Raw genomic sequence first — 17,588 nt, 5'->3', positions numbered from 1 at the left:
AAGTGTAATGTGCAGAAATCCTGCTCCGCAATGACGCCCCACGTGCGCACGTCGCATTGTTCTACATACACGCACTCGGCTCTGCTACATTCGCAGCTTCTGTAAAGAATGGCCGTACAGGAGCCACAGGCATAAGGGGAGCCACATGACAGGGGAAATAGGAAGGGGAGGAGCCAAGGGGCACGAGGTCGGGTTAGGCGGCGCACTGGTTTGAGCGCCAGGCTAACCGGAAGGAGCGCACCAAGCAGTTGTCCCCCCTATTTTTCATTAGGTGCTTGTATTTTTTTGAGTTTTGGTCCGTTTGGGGGTCGTTCTTCATTGTGGGCTTGAGTGTCTCGATCATAATTTTTGTACAGTGTTATAGTTTGGGGGTCCTTGGAGTTGGTTAAATTTGGTGGGGGAGGGATTCATAGTAGCGATGGTCCCTCCCAAATTATGATTATGGGGGATCTGGCTTATTTGGGCTCCTGCTGGGTGGGGTCCCGAGGAGAAAATATATGTGAAGTTCAGCCGTCTACGGTTGGTTACGGTGCCCTGAGCCTGTGATTTGATCGGCTGGGGGTAAAATTGGAGTTATGAGGGGATATGAAAACCGTCAATCCCGTGTTTATCTGAAGATGTGGGAAAATCGGCTGCAATTCTCCACTTCAACAGATTGGGTCTGAATTCCCCCATAAACGCGTGCAGAGTCCGTCCCCACAGACTGCGGCATGTAGTGATTGTATTACTTGTGCGTGATTTCCTGACGTTCTGTCACATGACGTCCAGCCCCGTCAGCACTGACGCGTTTCTCATGTTGCGGTTTGTGCTTCTTATTTACTTACCTGTTTTGTCATTTCTTTTCATCCCTGGCCCAATTGTTATCCCGGTTTTCCTTTCTGTTCTCCTATTTTTTTTATTTTTTTTTGGCACCTTTACCCAAAATTCAAAATAAAAATTTTACAAAAAAAAATAATTTGGCGTTCTGGGCAGAGTGGAGCCAGGTCCTTCTTCTGGGCTTCGTGGACCTCCTCCCCATTTTTCTGTAGGGGTGAACGGTTTCTCACGCCAATGTTGTTAGACTGGGTTTGCGTGAAAAGGTGAAAGAATCCATTATTTATTGATGTATTTTTTGTTTGTTAATAAGATGGCGGCTGTGGCCAATTTAATCCAAAAAAGTCTCGGTGTCGTTAATGGGGGGTCTGGTGGACATCCTGAGATGAATTGGTACCGCAGTATTAATAGGTAAGACGGAACGTACTCTTCTATTGTCCCTTGCCCATGGGAATAATAAAATTCCACCATTTTTGTTCTCATTTCTTCGTACATTTATTACCGGCGACATTTCATGTGTTTCAATGCAGGGGCGTAGCTAGGGGGGGGGCAGGCGGGGCATGTGCCCCGGGCGCAGTTCAGAAGGGGGCGCCAGCGCCACCTCCTCCTGCACTATAATTGTACCTGTGTCGCAAGGACACAGGTACAATTAGAAGCAATGAATGACCGGGCACGTTCCGTGCCCGGCCATTCAGCGAATCTCCACAAATGAAGCGACTGGTACCTTTTGTACCAGTGAAGCTTCCGTCGATGAAAGGCGCTGACTGACTGACAGGGAAAGTCATCCTGCCCAGCCAATCAGCGCCTTTCATAGACGCTGTGTTCAACCCCCAGGAGACCTGCGCAGAAGAGAGCAGGAAGAGAGCAGGAAGAGAGCAGGTCACCATGGCTGCCGGACGGCGTGGAAGCGGGAATAAGGTGAGTTTGACATTTTTTTTAAAAGTTGTAATAGAAGTGTGGCTGTATCTACGGGGGGACTATATCTACAGGGGGACTATATCTACAGGTAGTGGGCTATATACAGGGGGACTATATCTACAGGGGGTGGGCTATATACAGGGGGACTATATCTACAGGGGGGCTATATCTACAGGGCTGGGCTATATACAGGGGGACTATATCTACAGGGGGGGCTATATCTACAGGGCTGGGCTATATACAGGGGGACTATATCTACAGGGGGGGCTATATACTGGAGTAGGCTGTCTATAGAGCACCATATACAGGGGTGGGCTATATAGTATATAGCCCCCTGTAGATATAGCCCACCCCTGTATATGGTGCTCCATAGATAGCCCACCCCAGTATATAGCCCCGCCTGTAGATATAGTCGCCCTGTATATAGACCACCCCTGTAGATATAGGCCCCCTGTGTATAGCCCACCCCTAGATATAGCCCCCCTGTGTATAGCCCACCCCTGTAGATATAGCCCCCCTGTGTATATCCCAGCCCTGTGTATAGCCCAGCCCTGTAGATATGGTCCCCCTGTAGATAGCCCACCCCTGTATATAGTCCCCCTGTAGATATAGCCCACCCCTGTATATAGTATCCCACAAATAGCTCCCCCTATAGTGCTCCACAGAAAGCCCACCCCTGTATATAGCCCCCCTCTGTAGATATAGCCCCCTGTGTATAGCCCACCCCTGTGTATAGCCCACCCCTTTAGATATAGCCCCCCTGTGTATATCCGAGCCCTGTGTATAGCCCAGCCCTGTAGATCTGGTCTCCCTGTAGATATGGTCTCCCTGTAGATATGGTCCCCCTGTAGATATGGTCCCGCTGTAGATATGGTCCCCCTGTAGATAGCCCACCCCTGTATATAGTCCCCCTGTAGATATAGCCCACCCCTGTATATAGTATCCCACAAATAGCTCCCCCTATAGTGCTCCACAGAAAGCCCACCCCTGTATATAGCCCCCTTGTACATATAGTCCACCCCTGTATATAGTGCTCCACAGATAGCCCACCCTTGTATATAGTATATACAGGGGTGGGCTATCTGTGGAGCACTATATACAGGGTGGACTATCTAGTGGAGCACTATATATAGGGGTGGACTATATCTACAGGGGGGCTACATACATGGTTGGGCTATCTGTAGAGCTCTATATACAGGGGTGGGCTATATCTACAGGGGGCTATATACAGGGGTGGGCTATCTGTAGATCACTATAGGGGGAGTTATTTGTGGGACACTATATACAGGGGTGGTCTATATGAGGGCACTATCTACAGGGGCTCTATGGCAGGCACTATCTACAGGGGCTCTATGGCAGGCACTATCTACAGGGGCTCTATGGCAGGCACTATCTACAGGGGCTCTAAGGCAGGCACTATCTATAGGGGGCACAGTGTGTGTGTGGGATACGGTGTATGGTGCTATTATAATTAGAGGTGCAGTGTATGGCGCTATTATATTTAGGGGTGTAGTGTGTGGTATAATGATAACTTTATATTTATTTATAGGTGCAGAAATGTTGGAAAAGTGAGAAGCTGAAGACATGTGAGCGGCAAACTGCAGAAATGGTCTGTGACCGGGAGAAGTCATCATAGGGGTCTGGACCGGATGGAGAGAAAGAAATAGAATCTGAGACGTCACCGGTGAGTCACTTAATGTAAATGTTTATTCTGCCTCTAATCAGCACTGTAGTCACTGTATGATCTGCAGCGAGATGATGGGTGGTGTGATTATGATAGGATTTATTTTTTGTGAAACGGCATCTCCCAGCATATCCTTACCATTGTTCGGGCTATGCTGGGAGCTGTAGTTTTACGCCGTACACACCTATTATACGGCAGGGGTTGCACTAAATTAGGCTGTATTTGTGCTGGTGCTGTATATATGTACCGAGCTTGGTTCTTGGGCTGTATATATGTACTGAGCTTGGTTCTGGTGTTGTATATATGTACCGAGCTTGGTTCTGGGGCTGTATATATGTAGTGAGCTTGGTTCTGGTGTTGTATATATGTACCGAGCTTGGTTCTGGGGCTGTATATATGTACTGAGCTTGGTTCTGGTGTTGTATATATGTACCGAGCTTGGTTCTGGGGCTGTATATATGTAGTGAGCTTGGTTCTGGTGTTGTGTATAGAACCATATTGCTTGTGAAATGTACAAATAATTTTATGCTCGCGTTACATAAAAAGAAATGACACGTCGATTGGTAGAGAAAACAAACACGGCGAGGGGGAAGGAGATGTCGGGAAAGAGGTTGGGGGGGGCGCCAAACTGAATCTTTGCCCCGGGTGCTGGAGAACCTAGCTACGCCTCTGTTCAATGTGTCTATTGTACAGGGAGTTGGTCTCCTATAAATGAACTTATCATCATCCGGCGCACGGGAATCATTAAGAGCGCCGTCCCATGGAGAATACCAAAGGGGCGTCTATTATAGTCCTCATTATAATATACGATGGGGGTTATCGCCTGCAGGACTGTATATGATAATGCTACAATCTCTGGCCCTGAACTTGACTTCAATATCTCAACCTCCAAATTGTGAGTAAAATTGAGGACACGGCTGAGTCCTCACCAGATCCTACAGATTTCAGAACTGCGGCGTCCACGTACGAGCCGCAAAATCCACAGCAGGGACCCGTGATCTGCTGCAGCGTCGCACATGTCATAGAATCCAAATGTAAGAAAAAGAGATATTTCCATCATAGACATTTATGTAACGGCTAAAAATGTGCTGGGCTGTTTCCGTAACTCCCATAGAACAGAATGGCGAGCGCCACGCACGTGCAAGTCCCTCCTCCGTTCATTCTCCGCCTGGGGCCGGAGGGGGGACCCCCGTTCTTGACATAGATGCAAGTCCCAGAGCAGGTACCCGCATGTATCGGACATATATGTCTGAGATGGGAATAACCCTATCAGGATCAGGAATCAGGACCCCCATAAATCCCGGCCGTAGACGCAGCACTTTTACTAGTGATAATTTCAGGGTTTATTCTGCCTATAACTTATCATTTACCGTTACCATGCAGCGCCCCTCTATCTGGTACAGACCTAAACCTCTGTTCATCCTGAGCCTCCTGGTTCATGAATAGAATATCAGAACTGTCCTAGGACTGATGCTTAGACACAGCATTAGGAAGAGGAGGCATTACAGATGGGGTTCATGGAACGCTGGGTGTCGTCCCCTCCATGTGGGCAGTGTAACGGTGGTTCTCACCAGCACAGGAGACCCAGAAGATTACAGACGTCTCCAAGGTTCACATTGGCAGCTCATCCTTAGGGTACGTCCATCCACAGCGTAAACACTATGGAATTTCCAACCGGATTTTATGTGCGGAAATTTTGCAACGTTTTTGCAAGAGAAATTGAATCGCTGCAAATTAAGAATCCGCACCGCAGGATCATTTCCGCACGTTTTCCGCTGTTTTTTTTCCGCAGTTGGCGGCTCAGATTTGTTCAGATATTATCACTTTGCTACTACTGTACTACGCTGCACGAATTCTTCACTCGAAAATTCGGATGGAAATTCTGCAGTGTTCACGCTACTTGTGAATATGTTATTTAACCCCGAGAGGCCTGATATATTGAGGGGGGGGGGGTGATGTCCGCTTTGGTGTCTGCTCGCAGTAGATTCACCTGCAAAACAACCAACTTTCCCTCAAATACAATCAGATCGCGGGGAATGTGATTACATGAAATCCAGACGTCTTCACTGTGATCCCAGAATCCTCCCAGACTGGAGAGTAACATCATTATATTTATATCAACCCAAAGTACCGGTGTCCCTGCGACATAAACTAATATAGTGCGACTGGCGGTCATGTGACAGGCTCCAGCTAACGATGCTCCCTGCACATATGGAGACAAGGTCACACATCATATGGACGCTATAAGCAGCTGGATGGTTCATGTGGAATATCTGGATGTCACAAAGACCCGGCCATTATAATGATGGATTATACAGAAACCAGTAACACACGATCCCGGGGTCCTAATGAGAAGGGAGCAGCTGGAGATAAAGCCCAGGTCAAAGCAGCGCTCATAACATTGAGGTAGAGTCCGCTACTACGGGACATCACAGAGTATGAAGAAGGTCTACAGACCCGGGACTAGGGCTGGGAACATCACAGAGTATGAAGAAGGTCTACAGACCCGGGACAAGGGCTGGGGTCATCACAGAGTATGAAGAAGGTTTACAGACCTGGGACTAAGGCTGGGGACATCACAGAATATGAAGAAGGTTTACAAACCCGGGACTAGGGCTGGGGACATCACAGAGTATGAAGAAGGTCTACAGACCCGGGACTAGGGCTGGGAACATCACAGAGTATGAAGAAGGTCTACAGACCCGGGACTAGGGCTGGGGTCATCACAGAGTATGAAAAACGTTTACAGACCTGGGACTAGGGTTGGGGTCATCACAGAGTATGAAGAAGGTTTACAAACCCGGGACTAGTGCTGGGGACATCACAGAGTATGAAGAAGGTTTACAGACCTGGGACTAGGGCTGGGAACATCACAGAGTATGAAGAAGGTTTACAGACTCGGGACTAGGGTTTGGGACATCACAGTGTATGAAGAAGGTCTACAGACCCGGGACTAGGGCTGGGAACATCACAGAGTATGAAGAAGGTCTACAGACTCGGGACTAGGGCTGGGGAAATCACAGAGTATGAAGAAGGTTTACAAACCCGGGACTAGGGCTGGGGACATCACAGAGTATGAAGAAGGTCTACAGACTCGGGACTAGGGCTGGGGACATCACAGAGTATGAAGAAGGTTTACAAACCCGGGACTAGGGCTGGGGAAATCACAGAGTATGAAGAAGGTTTACAGGCCTGGGACTAGGGCTGGGGACATCACAGAGTATGAAGAAAGTCTACAGACTCGGGACTGGGGCTGTGGACATCACAGAGTATGAAGAAAGTCTACAGACTCGGGACTAGGGCTGGGAACATCATAGAGTATGAAGAAGGTCTACAGACCCGGGACTAGGGCTGGGAACATCAGAGTATGAAAGAAGGTCTACAGACCCGGGACTAGGGCTGGAGTCATCACAGAGTATGAAGAAGGCCTACAGACCCGAGACTAGGGCTGGAGTCATCATAGAGTACGAAGAAGGTCTACAGACCCGGGACTAGGGCTGGGAACATCATAGAGTATGAAGAAGGTCTACAGACCCGGGACTAGGGCTGGGAACATCACAGAGTATGCAGAAGGTCTACAGACACGGGACTAGGGCTGGGAACATCACAGAGTATGAAAGAAGGTCTACAGACCCGGGACTAGGGCTGGAGTCATCACAGAGTATGAAGAAGGTCTACAGACCCGGGACTAGAGCTGGGAACATCACAGAGTATGAAGAAGGTCTACAGACGCGGGACTAGGGCTGGGGTCATCACAGAGTATGAAAAACGTTTACAGACCTGGGACTAGGGTTGGGGTCATCACAGAGTATGAAGAAGGTTTACAAACCCGGGACTAGGGCTGGGGACATCACAGAGTATGAAGAAGGTTTACAGACTCGGGACTAGGATTTGGGACATCACAGTGTATGAAGAAGGTCTACAGACCCGGGACTAGGGCTGGGAACATCACAGAGTATGAAGAAGGTCTACAGACTCGGGACTAGGGTTTGGGACATCACAGTGTATGAAGAAGGTCTACAGACCCGGGACTAGGGCTGGGAACATCACAGAGTATGAAGAAGGTTTACAAACCCAGGACTAGGGCTGGGGACATCACAGAGTATGAAGAAGGTTTACAGACCTGGCACTAGGGCTGGGAACATCACAGAGTATGAAGAAGGTTTACAGACTCGGGACTAGGGCTGGGGACATCACAGAGTATGAAGAAGGTCTACAGACTCGGGACTGGGGCTGGGGACATCACAGAGTATGAAGAAGGTCTACAGACTCGGGACTAGGGCTGGGAACATCATAGAGTATGAAGAAGCTCTACAGACCCGGGACTAGGGCTAGGAACATCAGAGTATGAAAGAAGGTCTACAGACCCGGGACTAGGGCTGGAGTCATCACAGAGTATGAAGAAGGCCTACAGACCCGAGACTAGGGCTGGAGTCATCATAGAGTATGAAGAAGGTCTACAGACCCGGGACTAGGACTGGGAACATCATAGAGTATGAAGAAGGTCTACAGACCCGGGACAAGGGCTGGGAACATCACAGAGTATGCAGAAGGTCTACAGACACGGGACTAGGGCTGGGAACATCACAGAGTATGAAAGAAGGTCTACAGACCCGGGACTAGGGCTGGAGTCATCACAGAGTATGAAGAAGGTCTACAGACCCGGGACTAGGGCTGGGAACATCACAGAGTATGAAGGTCTACAGACCCGGGACTAGGGCTGGGGTCATCACAGAGTATGAAAAACGTTTACAGACCTGGGACTAGGGTCGGGGTCATCACAGAGTATGAAGAAGGTTTACAAACCCGGGACAAGAGCTGGGGACATCACAGAGTATGAAGAAGGTTTACAAACCCGGGACTAGGGCTGGGGACATCACAGAGTATGAAGAAGGTTTACAGACTCGGGACTAGGGTTGGGAACATCACAGAGTATGAAGAAGGTTTACAGACTCGGGACTAGGGTTTGCGACATCACAGTGTATGAAGAAGGTCTACAGACCCGGGACTAGGGCTGGGAACATCACATAGTATGAAGAAGGTCTACAGACTCGGGACTAGGGCTGGGGACATCACAGAGTATGAAGAAGGTTTACAAACCCGGGACTAGGGCTGGGGACATCACAGAGCATGAAGAAGGTTTACAGACCTGGGACTAGGGCTGGGGACATCACAGAGTATGAAGAAGGTCTACAGACTCGGGACTGGGGCTGGGGACATCACAGAGTATGAAGAAGGTCTACAGACTCGGGACTAGGGCTGGGAACATCATAGAGTATGAAGAAGGTCTACAGACCCGGGACTAGGGCTGGGAACATCAGAGTATGAAAGAAGGTCTACAGACCCGGGACTAGAGCTGGAGTCATCACAGAGTATGAAGAAGGTCTACAGACCCGGAACTAAGACTGGGAACATCATAGAGTATGAAGAAGGTCTACAGACCCGGGACTAGGGCTGGGAACATCACAGAGTATGCAGAAGGTCTACAGACACGGGACTAGGGCTGGGAACATCACAGAGTATGAAAGAAGGTCTACAGACCCGGGACTAGGGCTGGAGTCATCACAGAGTATGAAGAAGGACTACGGCTGGGAACATCACAGAGTATACAGAAGGTCTACAGACCCGGGACTAGGGCTGGGAACATCACAGAGTATGAAAGAAGGTCTACAGACCCGGGACTAGGGCTGGGAACATCACAGAGTATGAAGAAGGTCTACATACCCCGGACTAGGGCTGGGAACATCACAGAGTATGAAGAAGGTCTAAAGACCTGGGACTAGGGCTTGGGACATCACAGAGTATGAAGAAGGTCTACAGACCCGGGACTAGAGCTGGGAACATCACAGAGTATGAAAGAAGGTCTACAGACCCGGGACTGGAGTCATCACAGAGTATGAAGAAGGCCTACAGACCCGAGACTAGGGTTGGAGTCATCACAGAGTAAGAAGAAGGTCTACAGACCCGGGACTAGGACTGGGAACATCATAGAGTATGAAGAAGGTCTACAGACACAGGACTAGGGCTGGGAACATCACAGAGTATGAAAGAAGGTCTACAGACCCGGGACTACGGCTGGGAACATCACAGAGTATGCAGAAGATCTACAGACCCGGGACTAGGGCTGGGAACATCACAGAGTATGAAGAAGGTTTACAGACTCGGGACTAGGGTTTGGGACATCACAGTGTATGAAGAAGGTCTACAGACCCGGGACTAGGGCTGGGAACATCACAGAGTATGAAGAAGGTCTACAGACTCTGGACTAGGGCTGGGGACATCACAGAGTATGAAGAAGGTTTACAAACCCGGGACTAGGGCTGGGGACATCACAGAGTATGAAGAAGGTTTACAGGCCTGGGACTAGGGTTGGGGACATCACAGAGTATGAAGAAGGTCTACAGACTCTGGACTGGGGCTGGGGACATCACAGAGTATGAAGAAGGTCTACAGACTCGGGACTAGGGCTGGGAACATCATAGAGTATGAAGAAGGTCTACAGACCCGGGACAAGGGCTGGGAACATCAGAGTATGAAAGAAGGTCTACAGACCCGGGACTAGGGCTGGAGTCATCACAGAGTATGAAGAAGGCCTACAGACCCGAGACTAGGGCTGGAGTCATCATAGAGTATGAAGAAGGTCTACAGACCCGGGACTAGGACTGGGAACATCATAGAGTATGAAGAAGGTCTACAGACCCGGGACTAGGGCTGGGAACATCACAGAGTATGCAGAAGGTCTACAGACACGGGACAAGGGCTGGGAACATCACAGAGTATGAAAGAAGGTCTACAGACCCGGGACTAGGGCTGGAGTCATCAAAGAGTATGAAGAAGGTCTACAGACCCGGGAGTAGGGCTGGGAACATCACAGAGTATGAAGGTCTACAGACCCGGGACTAGGGCTGGGGTCATCACAGAGTATGGAAAACGTTTACAGACCTGGGACTAGGTTTGGGGTCATCACAGAGTATGAAGAAGGTTTACAAACCCGGGACTAGGGCTGGGAACATCACAGAGTATGAAGAAGGTCTACAGACCCGGGACTAGGGCTGGGGTCATCACAGAGTATGAAAAACGTTTACAGACCTGGGACTAGGGTTGGGGTCATCACAGAGTATGAAGAAGGTTTACAAACCCGGGACTAGTGCTGGGGACATCACAGAGTATGAAGAAGGTCTACAGACTCGGGACTAGGGCTGGGGACATCACAGAGTATGAACAAGGTTTACAAACCCGGGACTAGGGCTGGGGAAATCACAGAGTATGAAGAAGGTCTACAGACTCGGGACTAGGGCTGTGGAAATCACAGAGTATGAAGAAGGTTTACAGACCTGGGACTAGGGCTGGGAACATCACAGAGTATGAAGAAGGTTTACAGACTCGGGACTAGGGTTTGGGACATCACAGTGTATGAAGAAGGTCTACAGACCCGGGACTAGGGCTGGGAACATCACAGAGTATGAAGAAGGTCTACAGACTCGGGACTAGGGCTGTGGAAATCACAGAGTATGAAGAAGGTTTACAAACCCGGGACTAGGGCTGGGGACATCACAGAGTATGAAGAAGGTCTACAGACTCGGGACTAGGGCTGGGGACATCACAGAGTATGAACAAGGTTTACAAACCCGGGACTAGGGCTGGGGAAATCACAGAGTATGAAGAAGGTTTACAGACCTGGGACTATGGCTGGGGACATCACAGAGTATGAAGAAAGTCTACAGACTCGGGACTGGGGCTGGGGACATCACAGAGTATGAAGAAAGTCTACAGACTCGGGACTAGGGCTGGGAACATCATAGAGTATGAAGAAGGTCTACAGACCCGGGACTAGGGCTGGGAACATCACAGAGTATGCAGAAGGTCTACAGACACGGGACTAGGGCTGGGAACATCACAGAGTATGAAAGAAGGTCTACAGACCCGGGACTAGGGCTGGAGTCATCACAGAGTATGAAGAAGGTCTACAGACCCGGGACTAGAGCTGGGAACATCACAGAGTATGAAGAAGGTCTACAGACCCGGGACTAGGGCTGGGGTCATCACAGAGTATGAGAAACGTTTACAGACCTGGGACTAGGGTTGGGGTCATCACAGAGTACGAAGAAGGTTTACAAACCCGGGACTAGGGCTGGGGACATCACAGAGTATGAAGAAGGTTTACAGACTCGGGACTAGGGTTTGGGACATCACAGTGTATGAAGAAGGTCTACAGACCCGGGACTAGGGCTGGGAACATCACAGAGTATGAAGAAGGTCTACAGACTCGGGACTAGGGTTTGGGACATCACAGTGTATGAAGAAGGTCTACAGACCCGGGACTAGGGCTGGGAACATCACAGAGTATGAAGAAGGTTTACAAACCCAGGACTAGGGCTGGGGACATCACAGAGTATGAAGAAGGTTTACAGACCTGGCACTAGGGCTGGGAACATCGCAGAGTATGAAGAAGGTTTACAGACTCGGGACTAGGGCTGGGGACATCACAGAGTATGAAGAAGGTCTACAGACTCGGGACTGGGGCTGGGGACATCACAGAGTATGAAGAAGGTCTACAGACTCGGGACTAGGGCTGGGAACATCATAGAGTATGAAGAAGCTCTACAGACCCGGGACTAGGGCTAGGAACATCAGAGTATGAAAGAAGGTCTACAGACCCGGGACTAGGGCTGGAGTCATCACAGAGTATGAAGAAGGCCTACAGACCCGAGACTAGGGCTGGAGTCATCATAGAGTATGAAGAAGGTCTACAGACCCGGGACTAGGACTGGGAACATCATAGAGTATGAAGAAGGTCTACAGACTCGGGACAAGGGCTGGGAACATCACAGAGTATGCAGAAGGTCTACAGACACGGGACTAGGGCTGGGAACATCATAGAGTATGAAAGAAGGTCTACAGACCCGGGACTAGGGCTGGAGTCATCACAGAGTATGAAGAAGGTCTACAGACCCGGGACTAGGGATGGGAACATAACAGAGTATGAAGGTCTACAGACCCGGGACTAGGGCTGGGGTCATCACAGAGTATGAAAAACGTTTACAGACCTGGGACTAGGGTCGGGGTCATCACAGAGTATGAAGAAGGTTTACAAACCTGGGACAAGAGCTGGGGACATCACAGAGTATGAAGAAGGTTTACAAACCTGGGACTAGGGCTGGGGACATCACAGAGTATGAAGAAGGTTTACAGACCTGGGACTAGGGCTGGGAACATCACAGAGTATGAAGAAGGTTTACAGACTCGGGACTAGGGTTTGGGACATCACAGTGTATGAAGAAGGTCTACAGACCCGGGACTAGGGCTGGGAACATCACATAGTATGAAGAAGGTCTACAGACTCGGGACTAGGGCTGGGGACATCACAGAGTATGAAGAAGGTTTACAAACCCGGGACTAGGGCTGGGGACATCACAGAGCATGAAGAAGGTTTACAGGCCTGGGACTAGGGCTGGGGACATCACAGAGTATGAAGAAGGTCTACAGACTCGGGACTGGGGCTGGGGACATCACAGAGTATGAAGAAGGTCTACAGACTCGGGACTAGGGCTGGGAACATCATAGAGTATGAAGAAGGTCTACAGACCCGGGACTAGGGCTGGGAACATCAGAGTATGAAAGAAGGTCTACAGACCCGGGACTAGAGCTGGAGTCATCACAGAGTATGAAGAAGGTCTACAGACCCGGGACTAAGACTGGGAACATCATAGAGTATGAAGAAGGTCTACAGACCCGGGACTAGGGCTGGGAACATCACAGAGTATGCAGAAGGTATACAGACACGGGACTAGGGCTGGGAACATCACAGAGTATGAAAGAAGGTCTACAGACCCGGGACTAGGGCTGGAGTCATCACAGAGTATGAAGAAGGACTACGGCTGGGAACATCACAGAGTATACAGAAGGTCTACAGACCCGGGACTAGGGCTGGGAACATCACAGAGTATGAAAGAAGGTCTACAGACCCGGGACTAGGGCTGGGAACATCACAGAGTATGAAGAAGGTCTACATACCCCGGACTAGGGCTGGGAACATCACAGAGTATGAAGAAGGTCTAAAGACCTGGGACTAGGGCTTGGGACATCACAGAGTATGAAGAAGGTCTACAGACCCGGGACTAGAGCTGGGAACATCACAGAGTATGAAAGAAGGTCTACAGACCCGGGACTGGAGTCATCACAGAGTATGAAGAAGGCCTACAGACCCGAGACTAGGGTTGGAGTCATCACAGAGTAAGAAGAAGGTCTACAGACCCGGGACTAGGACTGGGAACATCATAGAGTATGAAGAAGGTCTACAGACACAGGACTAGGGCTGGGAACATCACAGAGTATGAAAGAAGGTCTACAGACCCGGGACTACGGCTGGGAACATCACAGAGTATGCAGAAGATCTACAGACCCGGGACTAGGGCTGGGAACATCACAGAGTATGAAAGAAGGTCTACAAACCCGGGACTAGGGCTGGGAACATCATAGAGTATGAAAAAGGTTTACAGACCTGGGACTAGGGTTGGGGTCATCACAGAGTATGAAGAAGGTTTACAAACCCGGGACTAGGGCTGGGGACATCACAGGGTATGAAGAAGGTTTACAAACCCGGGACTAGGGCTGGGGACATCACAGAGTATGAAGAAAGTTTAGAGACCTGGGACTAGGGCTGGGAACATCACAGAGTATGAAGAAGGTTTACAGACTCGGGACTAGGGTTTGGGACATCACAGTGTATGAAGAAGGTCTACAGACCCGGGACTAGGGCTGGGAACATCACAGAGTATGAAGAAGGTCTACAGACTCTGGACTAGGGCTGGGGACATCACAGAGTATGAAGAAGGTTTACAAACCCGGGACTAGGGCTGGGGACATCACAGAGTATGAAGAAGGTTTACAGGCCTGGGACTAGGGTTGGGGACATCACAGAGTATGAAGAAGGTCTACAGACTCTGGACTGGGGCTGGGGACATCACAGAGTATGAAGAAGGTCTACAGACTCGGGACTAGGGCTGGGAACATCATAGAGTATGAAGAAGGTCTACAGACCCGGGACAAGGGCTGGGAACATCAGAGTATGAAAGAAGGTCTACAGACCCGGGACTAGAGCTGGAGTCATCACAGAGTATGAAGAAGGCCTACAGACCCGGGACTAGGACTGGGAACATCATAGAGTATGAAGAAGGTCTACAGACCCGGGACTAGGGCTGGGAACATCACAGAGTATGCAGAAGGTCTACAGACTCGGGACTAGGGCTGGGAACATCATAGAGTATGAAGAAGGTCTACAGACCCGGGACAAGGGCTGGGAACATCAGAGTATGAAAGAAGGTCTACAGACCCGGGACTAGGGCTGGAGTCATCACAGAGTATGAAGAAGGTCTACAGACTCGGGACTAGGGCTGGGAACATCATAGAATATGAAGAAGGTCTACAGACCCGGGACTAGGGCTGGGAACATCAGAGTATGAAAGAAGGTCTACAGACCCGGGACTAGAGCTGGAGTCATCACAGAGTATGAAGAAGGCCTACAGACCCGGGACTAGGACTGGGAACATCATAGAGTATGAAGAAGGTCTACAGACCCGGGACTAGGGCTGGGAACATCACAGAGTATGCAGAAGGTCTACAGACCCGGGACTAGGGCTGGGAACATCACAGAGTATGAAAGAATGTCTACAGACCCGGGACTAGGGCTGGAGTCATCACAGAGTATGAAGAAGGTCTACAGACCCAGGACTACGGCTGGGAACATCACAGAGTATACAGAAGGTCTACAGACCCGGGACTAGGGCTGGGAACATCACAGAGTATGAAAGAAGGTCTACAGACCCGGGACTAGGGCTGGGAACATCACAGAGTATGAAGAAGGTCTACATACCCCGGACTAGGGCTGGGAACATCACAGAGTATGAAGAAGGTCTACAGACCCGGGACTAGGGCTTGGGACATCACAGAGTATGAAGAAGGTCTACAGACTCTGGACTGGGGCTGGGGACATCACAGAGTATGAAGAAGGTCTACAGACTCGGGACTAGGGCTGGGAACATCATAGAGTATGAAGAAGGTCTACAGACCCGGGACAAGGGCTGGGAACATCAGAGTATGAAAGAAGGTCTACAGACCCGGGACTAGGGCTGGAGTCATCACAGAGTATGAAGAAGGCCTACAGACCCGAGACTAGGGCTGGAGTCATCATAGAGTATGAAGAAGGTCTACAGACCCGGGACTAGGACTGGGAACATCATAGAGTATGAAGAAGGTCTACAGACCCGGGACTAGGGCTGGGAACATCACAGAGTATGCAGAAGGTCTACAGACACGGGACTAGGGCTGGGAACATCACAGAGTATGAAGAAGGTCTACAGACCCGGGACTAGGACTGGGAACATCATAGAGTATGAAGAAGGTCTACAGACCCGGGACTAGGGCTGGGGTCATCACAGAGTATGAAAAACGTTTACAGACCTGGGACTAGGTTTGGGGTCATCACAGAGTATGAAGAAGGTTTACAAACCCGGGACTAGGGCTGGGGACATCACAGAGTATGAAGAAGGTTTACAAACCCGGGACTAGGGCTGGGGACATCACAGAGTATGAAGAAGGTTTACAGACCTGGGACTAGGGCTGGGAACATCACAGAGTATGAAGAAAGTTTACAGACTCGGGACTAGGGTTTGGGACATCACAGTGTATGAAGAAGGTCTACAGACCCGGGACAAGGGCTGGGAACATCACATAGTATGAAGAAGGTCTACAGACTCGGGACTAGGGCTGGGGACATCACAGAGTATGAAGAAGGTTTACAAACCCGGGACTAGGGCTGGGGACATCACAGAGCATGAATAAGGTTTACAGGCCTGGGACTGGGGCTGGGGACATCACAGAGTATGAAGAAGGTCTACAGACTCGGGACTAGGGCTGGGAACATCATAGAATATGAAGAAGGTCTACAGACCCGGGACTAGGGCTGGGAACATCAGAGTATGAAAGAAGGTCTACAGACCTGGGACTAGAGCTGGAGTCATCACAGAGTATGAAGAAGGCCTACAGACCCGGGACTAGGACTGGGAACATCATAGAGTATGAAGAAGGTCTACAGACCCGGGACTAGGGCTGGGAACATCACAGAGTATGCAGAAGGTCTACAGACCCGGGACTAGGGCTGGGAACATCACAGAGTATGAAAGAATGTCTACAGACCCGGGACTAGGGCTGGAGTCATCACAGAGTATGAAGAAGGTCTACAGACCCAGGACTACGGCTGGGAACATCACAGAGTATACAGAAGGTCTACAGACCCGGGACTAGGGCTGGGAACATCACAGAGTATGAAAGAAGGTCTACAGACCCGGGACTAGGGCTGGGAACATCACAGAGTATGAAGAAGGTCTACATACCCCGGACTAGGGCTGGGAACATCACAGAGTATGAAGAAGGTCTACAGACCCGGGACTAGGGCTTGGGACATCACAGAGTATGAAGAAGGTCTACAGACCCGGGACTAGAGCTGGGAACATCACAGAGTATGAAAGAAGGTCTACAGACCCGGGACTGGAGTCATCACAGAGTATAAAGAAGGCCTACAGACCCGAGACTAGGGTTGGAGTCATCACAGAGTATGAAGAAGGTCTACAGACCCGGGACTAGGACTGGGAACATCATAGAATATGAAGAAGATCTACAGACACAGGACTAGGGCTGGGAACATCACAGAGTATGAAAGAAGGTCTACAGACCCGGGACTACGGCTGGGAACATCACAGAGTAATCAGAAGGTCTACAGACCCGGGACTAGGGCTGGGTACATCACAGAGTATGAAAAAGGTTTACAGACCTGGGACTAGGGTTGGGGTCATCACAGAGTATGAAGAAGGTTTACAAACCCGGGACTAGGGCTGGGGACATCACAGAATATGAAGAAGGTTTACAGACCTGGGACTAGGGCTGGGAACATCACAGAGTATGAAGAAGGTTTACAGACTCGGGACTAGGGTTTGGGACATCACAGTGTATGAAGAAGGTCTACAGACCCGGGACTAGGGCTGGGAACATCACAGAGTATGAAGAAGGTCTACAGACTCGGGACTAGGGCTGGGGAAATCATAGAGTATGAAGAAGGTTTACAGGCCTGGGACTAGGGCTGGGGACATCACAGAGTATGAAGAAGGTCTACAGACTG

Source organism: Rhinoderma darwinii, chromosome 9 (assembly GCF_050947455.1).
Source record: "Rhinoderma darwinii isolate aRhiDar2 chromosome 9, aRhiDar2.hap1, whole genome shotgun sequence".
Taxonomy (NCBI): domain Eukaryota; kingdom Metazoa; phylum Chordata; class Amphibia; order Anura; family Rhinodermatidae; genus Rhinoderma; species Rhinoderma darwinii.
The sequence above is the reverse complement of the archived record's forward strand: the minus strand, read 5'-3'. Positions refer to the sequence as shown.